Source organism: Ictidomys tridecemlineatus, chromosome 3 (genome assembly GCF_052094955.1).
Source record: "Ictidomys tridecemlineatus isolate mIctTri1 chromosome 3, mIctTri1.hap1, whole genome shotgun sequence".
Classification (NCBI taxonomy): domain Eukaryota; kingdom Metazoa; phylum Chordata; class Mammalia; order Rodentia; family Sciuridae; genus Ictidomys; species Ictidomys tridecemlineatus.
The window spans coordinates 57,961,515-57,971,616 of record NC_135479.1 but is presented as its reverse complement, the minus strand read 5'-3'; the positions used below and the strand labels follow the sequence as shown (position 1 = coordinate 57,971,616).

Here is a 10,102-nt window from a genome sequence, read left to right as displayed (position 1 = left end):
TCAAGGATGGAATGAGGGGGCTGGGGCTCTAGGTCAGTTGTAGAAAGTGTGGTTCTCCCATGTGAGGCACTGACTGGGTTTGATCCTCAGCACCACATAAAAATAAATAAATATATTGTGTTCCATCTATAACTAATAATTTTTTTAAAAAAGGATGTAATGAGATCCTACCTTATAACCAGTAGGATTGCCTCATCATATGAATAAATAATAGCAAGTATTAACCACTAGCCCTAACACTAGTTGTTAAATGAACTCTTATTTAACTAGTTGTTAAATGAACTGCTCATTAACACTTGGGCAAGTCCTGACAAGTCTCCTGCTTTTCAGGACTGACCTGATCCATATGGGACGAGACATTGCTCGATGGCTGGACATCCTCTTCCTGTGAAGAATCAGGGAGCAGAGAGTCATCTACATCTTCTTCCTGAGGAGAATCAGGGAACAGAGAGTCATCATCTTCGACATTCTTCGGCTTATCATCCTCCTCCTGAGGAGAACCAGGGAGCACAGTGTCATCTACATCCTCCTCCTGAGGAGAATCAGGGAGCATAGTGTCATCTACATCCTTCTGATGAGGAGAATCAGGGAGCACAGTGTCATCTATATCCTCCTCCTGAGGAGAACCAGGGAGCACAGTGTCATCTACATCCTCCTCCTGAGGAGAATCAGGGAGCACAGTGTCGTCTACATCCTCCTCCTGAGGAGAACCAGGGAGCACAGAGTCATCTACATCCTCCTCCTGAGGAGAATCAGGGAGCACAGTGTCATCTACATCCTCCTCCTGAGGAGAATCAGGGAGCACAGTGTCATCTACATCCTCCTCCTGAGGAGAACCAGGGAGCATAGAATCATCTACATCCTCCTCCTGAGGAGAATCTGGGAGCACAGTGTCGTCATCTTCTTCGACATTCTTCGGCCTGTCCAGACACACCTTAATAGTTTTCAAGAAATAATACATTTCCCAGACGGTCTTGGTTATTGTCTCCTGTTCCCAATTGTCCATACTCTCGTCATCATCATCGTCACTTTGAGCCTATTTAGCTACTGAGTCTTCATGGAGGCTGCACAGGTAGGCATTAATGGACTCATCCATGTCTTCTTCACCAGGCTCCTCTGGCTTCCCCTGAATTCCATTTCTTCTCCCCATGGGTCCCCTTACACTGCTGGCTCCCCCTGCCCCTTGGACAGGAGGAAGGGAGGATGGACCCTCAGAGGTCAAGTCTTCACAGGGTCTGACAGCCTCACAGTCAGGCCTGTTCTCAGATGGGAAAGGGACTACAGAGAGGCTCTGGTTGGATTTGGATGGTGAAATACAGTGCTCCATGGTGGGGCAGCTGCTGTCAGAGGATGAGTCGTCCATGTGGTACAAGGATCAAATGCCCAGTCTCCCTGGACACTGGAAATTTCAAAAGAAAAACATTATTAGGTGATGTGGGGAAGAGACTCATGGACTTTTCCAAATGATGTCCATTCCTTTATCCATTCCCAGCTATCCCACTCAGGCAGAAGTGCATCCTGTATTTGCACTCTCCAGTCAAGGGCACAAGAGGCAGTTCTTTCTCTTGGAAAACTCATTTTATTGAATAATGACCCTCTGCCCTGAGCATCTCCACCTGATACCTCTCATGCTTTGTCTTATCACTACAGTGGGAAGAACTGCCTGCCATTAAAGATAGTTGTATACATTTGAAAGCTACAGGAAAGTCAAAGATGTAAAGAAATACCCATATCCCACCATCCAAGGGGAATGACAATCCTCAGGGAAAGAGTTTGGTGCATTTCTTTATAGTCTTCTTTCCCTCTTATCTACATACATGTATGGGATTGTACATGTGTGCACATATGTGGATGTCACATCAAAGAAAGTGAGATTATTAAATTTTGTGGCACAACCTACAGGAAACACATATATGGCTATTCTGTGATCCTTCAGCACTTTCTCATTAACTCTCTTTGGTGATCACCTATTAACAATCATCAACATAGGTGGTCAATGAACCTTAGATAATTAAGACTATCAACCATGGTCTTATTAATGATATTAAACCCCCTTATCCACCCATTTTTGCCTTTCTTTACATAGTCCTATAATTTGGATCATTGAGTTTGGATCAAAGATTACAAATATTTTAAAATCATGATAATTGATATTAAATTATTTTCTAGAAAGAATACAACTATTTAAATGCCCATCCTGACATCATCTGATGCATCTTTGGTCCAGCATTTCCTGTGTTGCTCCAGCAAGTTATTGGGGAAGAGAAAACACACATTAGCTTTCCCTTGAGATAGCTCTCTCTCCCTCTCTCTCTTTCTCTCAGTCTCCTCTTCTCTCCCTCACACACACTCACGTACCTTGTAGACTCTGTCACACCTGGCTCTATTTACTTTCTGTGGGAAAGAGATGCTGCCTACTCCTGAGGCAGACACGGGCCACCTGAAGTCCTTCAGGTATTGAATCCAGTAACTGAGAAGTCCAACTGTCAGAAGCCTGGATTCTGAGAACCTTGGCTCCTGTGGCAAAAGAGAGGAACACATGATAGCCACTAGTGTGGAAGCAAAAATGGGGATAGAAAACCAAAGGACCCATCCCCTTGCTTTAGTCATTTTATCTGTCAGTGTGACCAAAGTATATGACAAGAACAACTTGAAGAAAGGCAAGTACATTTGGGCCTCACATTTTCAGAGGTCATAGGTAATTGGCTCCCTTGCTCTGTGTCCTCAGTGCAGCAGTACATCATGGGGGGAGGGCCCAGTTGAGGAAATATATCAATAGATGGGGGTCAGAGAACTGAGGCAGCAAAGGGCCACAGGAGGAACACCTTCAGGACCAACTCCCAGTGACTCACCTCCTCCAAACATGTTCCACCACCTACCATTACTAACCAGTCAGTTCATTCAAACTAGGATGAATTTATTGGGTTTTAATTCTCACAATCTATTTCTCTGACCTCTGAATATTCTGGCATTAACAAAAACTTATGCTGGACACCTCACATCCAAAATACCAATACTCCTCAAATTATTTCATGAAATAGAAAAAGAGGAAACACTTCCAAACTCATTCTATGAGGCCAATATCATCCTGATTCCAAAACCAGGCAAAGACACATTAAAGAAAGAAAACTTCAGACCAATACCTCTAATGAACATAGATGCAGTAATTCTCAATAAAATTCTGGCAAATCAAATACAAAAACATATCAAAAAGGTAGTGCACCGTAATCAAATGGGGTTCATCCCAGGGATGCAAGGTTGGTTCAACATATGGAAATCAATAAATGTAATTCATCACATTGATAGACTTAAACAGATGATCATCTCAATAAATGTAGAAAAAGCATTCTAGAAAATACAGCACCCCTGCATGCTCAAAACACTAGAAAATCTAGGGATAACAGGAATATATCTCAACATTGTAAAAGCTACCTATGCTAAGCCCCGGCCAACATCATTCTAAATGGAGAAAAATTGAAAACATCCCTTCTAAAAACTGAAACAAGACAGGGATGCCCTCTTTCACTACGTCTATTCAACATAGTTCTTGAAACACTAGCAAGTACAATTAGACGAAAGAAAGTAAAGGGATATGGATAGGAAAAGAAGAACTCAAATTAGCACTCTTTGCCAATGATATGATTCTATACATAGAAGATGCAAAAAAAATTCCACTTCTAGAACAAATAAATAAATTCAGCAAAGTAGCAGGATATAAATTCCACATCCATAAATCAAATGCATTTCTGAATATCAGTGACAAATCCTCTGAAAGAGAAACAAGGGAAACTAACCCATTTACAATAGCCTCAAAAAAAAAAATACTAAGGAATCAACAAAAGAAGTGAAAGACCTGCACAATGAAAACTATAGAACACTAAAGAAAGAAATTAAAGAAGACCTTAGAAGATGGGAAGGTCTCCCTTGTTCTTGGATAGGCAGAATTAATATTGTCTAAGTGATCATACTACCAAAAGCACTATACAGATTTAATGCAATTCTTATCAAAATCTTAATAATATTCCTCATAAAATAGAAAAAAACAGTCATGAAACTCATCTGGAAAAATAAGAGACCCAGAATAGCTAAAGCAATCCTTAGCAGGAAGAGTGAAGCAGGTGGCATCACTATACCAGATCTAAAACTATACTACAGAGCTATAGTAACAAAATCAGCATGGTATTGGCACTAAAATAGACTTGGAGGCCAATGATATAGAATAGAGGACATAGAGACAAACTCACATAATTACAGTTATCTTATATTAGACAAAGGTGCCAAAAACATATATTGGAGAAAAGATAGCATCTTCAACAAATGGTGCTTGGAAAACTGGAAATCCACCTGCAGCAAAATGAAATTAGTCTCTGTCATCATGCACAAAACTCAACTCAAAGTGGATCAAGGGCCTATGAATTAGATCAGAGACTCTACACCTAATAGAAGAATATGTATGCCCAAATCTACATCATTTTGGATTAGGCTCTGACTTCCTTAATAAGATTCCTATATCTCAAGAATTAAAATCAAGAATCAATAAATGGGATGGTTTCAAATTGAAAAGCTTCTTCTCAGCAAAAGAAAAAATAAGTGAAGTGAATAGAGAGCCTACAGAATGGCAGCAAATTTTTACCAGAAACACATCAGATAGAGCACTAATCTCTAGGATACATATAGAACTCAAAAAATCTTAACACCAAGAAAACAAATAATCCAATCAGTAAATGGGCCAAGGAACTGAATAAACACTTCTCAGGAGAAGATATTCAGTTGATCAAATATATGAAAAAAATTCAACACCTCTAGCAATTAGAGAAATGCAAATCAAAACTACTCTAAGATTTCCTCTCACTCCAGTCAGAATGGCAATTATTAAGAATACAAGCAACAGTAAATGTTGGCCAGGATGTAGGGAAAAAGGCACACTCATACACTGCTGGTGGGACTGCAAAATGGTGCAACCAATATGGAAAACAGAATGAGATTCCTTAGAAAACTTGGAATGGAACCACTATTTGACCCAGCTGTCCCACTCCTTGGTCTATACCCAAAGGACTTAAAAACAGCATACTACAGGGACACAGCCACATCAGTGTTTATTGCAGTACAATTCACAATAGCTAAATCATGGAACCAACCTAGATGTCCTTCTATAGATGAATGGATAAAGAAATTGTGGTATATATACACAATGGAATATTACTCAACATTAAAAGAGAATAAAATCATTGCATTTTCAGGTAAATGGATGGAGTTAGAGAATATAATGCTAAGTGAATAAGCCAATCCACACCCCACCAAAAACAAAAAAAAAAACAAAGGCTCAATGTTTTCTCTGAAAGATGGATTCTGATCCATAATAGAGGTATGGGCGGGGGGAAGCATGGGAGGAATGGGATAACTTTGGATAGGGCAAAGGGGAGAGAGGGGAGGGAAGGGGGCATGGAGGTAGGAAGAATGATGCAATGGATATCATTACCCTAAGTACATGTATATAGACAAGAATGGTGTGACTCAACTTTATGTACAATCAGAGACATGAAAAATTATGCTCCATTTGTGTACTATAAACTGAAATGCATTCTGCAGTCATGTATAACAAATTAGAACAAATAAATAAATTGATTAATTAAAAAATAAATACCACTCAACTCTTTCTTTTATATGGATATTAATATGTTAACAAAAGTTCATTAACAATAAGCTTTAAAAACAAGAACCAAGATTAAAACTTCCAAAGAAAATTTGGAAATAAAGTCCAATAAATTATAAAGAAAATTAAGACTGAAACACTAAGAGATTAAAAATACAAAAGATTAGACCTGTTGGATACATCTATGAAGTTTGACATCCTGTTAATTAGATTTTTGAAAAAGAAAGCAGAGGAACTGATATTATGAAAGAAATAGTGGAAGTATATTTTTTTCAGAAGTGAATGGCATGATAATCAAGACTGAAAAATGTCCTGGACTTTTATATCTGTGCACACCTCCCACTTTATGATTTTAAAAGACTTAAATAAACATTCAAAATCCTAAAAGAAAGAAAATAGTTTCTCTACCAAGAATGAGAAGCAGATTGAAAGTAAATTGCTTATCAACACCATGAGAAGTTAGAAAATGATTATGAGATATCTTCAAATTTCTAAGGAAACATGATTTTCAATAAAGACAAATCAGTAATCAAATGTAAATGTAAATAAATTCATGCTCCAATATAAAATGGTTGGGATATTATGTCCCAAAGTGATGTCCTTAAGTATATCTTAATCAGAGAAGAGTTGCAAGATGCTATTATTGGTGGAACAATAAATAAATATGCAAATATAAGTAAAGAATAGAGGAGAGAAGAGAGGATATTAAAATTGGGGGAATAAGAAAGCAAAGATAAGAATGTGGGTGATGATATGAATGAGGTGAATCCGCACCATCCTAGCCCAGCATCAAAATACAAGGTCTGCATTTTTTAAAAATACTATATATTTTAGTATAAACATATTATTTACAGATACCAATAGAAATAGCTTTAAAAGTTCTAAGTTAATGCCTCTAGGAAAAAGAATTTAATAGCACAAAAGATGGAACAGGGTACGATTATTTTTTTTCATTTGTAACCCTCCAAACATTTTAATATTTTAATGACATGCATATATTACTCTGATAAAGGAATTGATTTTAAATATTAAATTCCAAAAATCATGGTTACCTTCTTCTCTGTGCCTACTACAAATGCATCTGTACTTACAATGGGGCCACAACCTAATACACCTACTATAAGTTGAAAACATCATGGGTCAAGAATGCATCTTAAACCCCTAGCTGACTCTCCTCTCTTAGCAACACAGTACACTATAGGGTACCCGTCATTTATTCTAGTTATTGCACGACTGATTGGAATCTTCAGCTCACCACAGCTGCCAACACTGTGAGAGAATATTTTTCTGCATTTCTCTAGCCCCCCAAAGAGATCAAAATTCAAAATCTGAAGTATGTTGATCCTGAAGGTGTATCAGTTTTGCACCATCATAAAGTTTAAAAAAATAAGTCAAATTAATGTAAGCTAAGGACCTTCCATACTTAGGTGCAATCAAAACTCAGCCAACAATTCCAAAATTGAGAGGGATGTGTCCTTAACCCAAGCCTCTTCCTCCCACCACCCTCCAATACCAACCAGGTTCTGGCTAGGATAGGACTCAGATTCCTAGACAAGGCCAGAAGATATCTCTCTCCTCTCCTGGGAGAGATAAGCCAAAAGAGCTAAATGAAGAAGAAATAAACAGCAAGTGACCAAATTCTTTAGCAAATGCAGTGACCTAAAACGTCCTCACACTATGCCACACAAACAACAAAATATTTTTTCTTTTAAATAGCAAGAGACTCTTTGCAGCTTGAAGATTGATTTTACAATACCCCTACCTGTATTCTGTACCTTTATTTCTCAAAAAAAAAAATACACCATAAAGTCCATAACTGACATCAAAAAAAAATGTGGTTCTATGTTTTAAATTTCCTTTTTAGTTTGTGAATGTTAAAATGTGAACTTAAAATAGATGTGCAATCAGCAGTTGTTAGATACAATTTCCTATATATGTCAAGTAGGTCATCTTTATTAATCATGCTTTTCAAATCCTTTCTGTCATGATTGGGCCACTCAGATGACTTGAGACTGAGGAAAGAATTATTTCTGGCTCATCTTTACTCCTAGAAGGCAGCTATTGGTGGTCTCAACCCAATTAATGAATACTTTCACTTTAACAAACCCTACACTACAATTTTTTGTTTCTCTAACCAGAAACACTGTTAAAAGTTCTTTACTCCTCATCTACCAGCAATGCCAAGTATCAGCTATACCCCCCAAGAGAGAAACAGCCCCACATGACAATCTTACCTCTGGGATTTCTGTTCCATGCCTGGATCTTGGCTAGTAATTTTTCACTACCCTGTTGGTTTTCCAACTGTTTCCAAAGGATTTTTTTTTCCACATTTGTCTTCCTTTTGTAGATGTCCACAGATAGAGAATTGATCCAAATGATTTCATGAACCATGACTAGAAATAGAAGTCCTTCATGGGAGATGATGATTACTTCATTTTTTACTATTTCATATTATCTGTAGCTTTTGCAATAGGAATGTATTGCTTTTTAAAAAAAAATCTTTTTTAATCAGTTAAAAAAGACCTGTCTTATTAACTAAAGATACTTTAATAAAAGAAAATTTACGAAAATTCCTAAAGTCAGAGCTCCGGGCCAAGTCCCCATTGCCAGGAGACTTACACCTCCATCCTCACCCCAAATACATCCTGATCGCCTGATGTCCTTGGAGGGCCCAGACCAAAGACCAGACTAGGAGTAAAGGCCAAGAAACCCATCCAGACCGAGTTCCAGATGCCACTCTTGAACTGGGTGGCCCTGAAACCCAGCCAGATTACAGGCACCACATTCACAGAGCTCAACCATGAGAAAGTGTTTCAGGAGCTGAACATGAGTGACTTCAGGGAACAGTTCAAGACCAAGTCCCAAGGCCCCAGTCTGGACCTCAGTGCTCTCAAGGGCAAGGCAGCCCACAAAGCACCCAGTAAAGCATCACTCATTGAAGCCAACAGGACCAAAAACCTGGCTATCACTCTGCGCAAGGGCAGCCTGGGACCACACCTAGAGGCCACTGAAACTTAGGACCTGCAGGCTCTCGGCCTGGACTTGGAGCTTTTGACCTGCTTCCTGCCCACAGAATATGAGCACAGACGGCCTCGTTGCCTGCTTTGAGCCAGAGCAGCATCCCATGGAAAAGCTGTCTAAAGAAGACTGCTTCATGCTGCTCTTCAACCGCATGCTGTCCCGCCAGAGAGCATGGTCACACTCACCTTCCTGTGTCACCTCTGGGATATATCTCAGCTGCTCATGCCACAACTGAATGCCATCATTGCAGCTCAATGTCCATCAAGTCTTTGACAAACTCTGCCAGATCCTGGATGTCGTCCTGGCCTTGGACAACTACATGAACAGAAGCAAGCATGAGGCAGCTTACGATGTCTGGCTCCAGCATCTGGATGTGCTGCTGGAGATGAAGTCCACTGACCTGAAGCAGATGCTGCTGAACTACCCGGTGAAGGTCATTGCTGAGAAGTATCCAGAGCTCACAAGCGTCCACAGTGACTTGAACTTCCTGAATAAGAAAGGCTCAGTGTCTTTGGAAAGCTTAGGAGGGCAGGAATATGTGCTTCCTGCAGTCAGACCCAGCAAGAGTTTGTATAGCAGGAAGACCACCTGGTGCTCAAGTTGCTCCTGGGGGCGAACTTTCCCACCATGGACAAGTTGCTGGCAGACAGCAAGACTGCTCAGGAGGCCTATGAGTCTGTGATGGAGTACTTCCCAGAAAACCCCAAGACCACACCCCACACCCACCATGTTCTTTTCCCCCTTTAGCCCCTTTAGCTGTTTCACCAAGGCCTACAAGAAAGCTAAGCAAGAGGTAGAACCAAGGAACAAAGAAGCAGCTGCTCAGGAGGACATGTGGACACCTCGGGCAGGGGGAGTCCCCTGTACCCAAGTCTCCACCCAAGGCCTGGTGACAACAGATAGACCTCACCTCTGAGCTGAAACGGAAGCAATGGAAGGAATCACTCATCTATGTGAGTGACCATGATGAGGTCACTGTAGACATGATCACAGATCTGTGGGACCAGACACAGACATTGGCACCTTCCAGGACACCCCACTGCAGGTCATCTCAGACCTCTCGTTGTAGCCTATTTCCACAGGTGGATTCTGTAGGGGATGAGGCTCAAGGAAGGTAGTGCTCTGGGCAACCCCTCCTCCTCCCATCAGCCTCCTCCTGCAGCAGAGGGCAGAGTCCGGGTTTCAACCCCCAAATGCTGCTTGCAGCACCCTACACCCACCCCACCACCCACCCTACCACCACCACCAAATAGCCCTGCTTAGCCTGAGCAAGAGCCTGGCCTGCAACTTTTAAAGTGCTCCTTGCCCTCCCCCATGGAACTCCACCCCTAAGGACTCTCTTTGGGCCTTATTTTTATACAAGATTACTAAAGATCTTTGCAAAAAAAATAAAATATAACTTAAATTCTAGGATTCCATTTCCTGGTT

The 10,102-nt window shown here is 40.3% G+C and overlaps 1 pseudogene; it reads left to right on the top strand.

Annotated features, from left to right (window-relative positions):
* Positions 1-8,383: 8,383 nt before the first annotated feature.
* Positions 8,384-9,792, top strand: LOC101971872 (formin-like protein 1 pseudogene; annotated as a pseudogene).
* Positions 9,793-10,102: the final 310 nt, after the last annotated feature.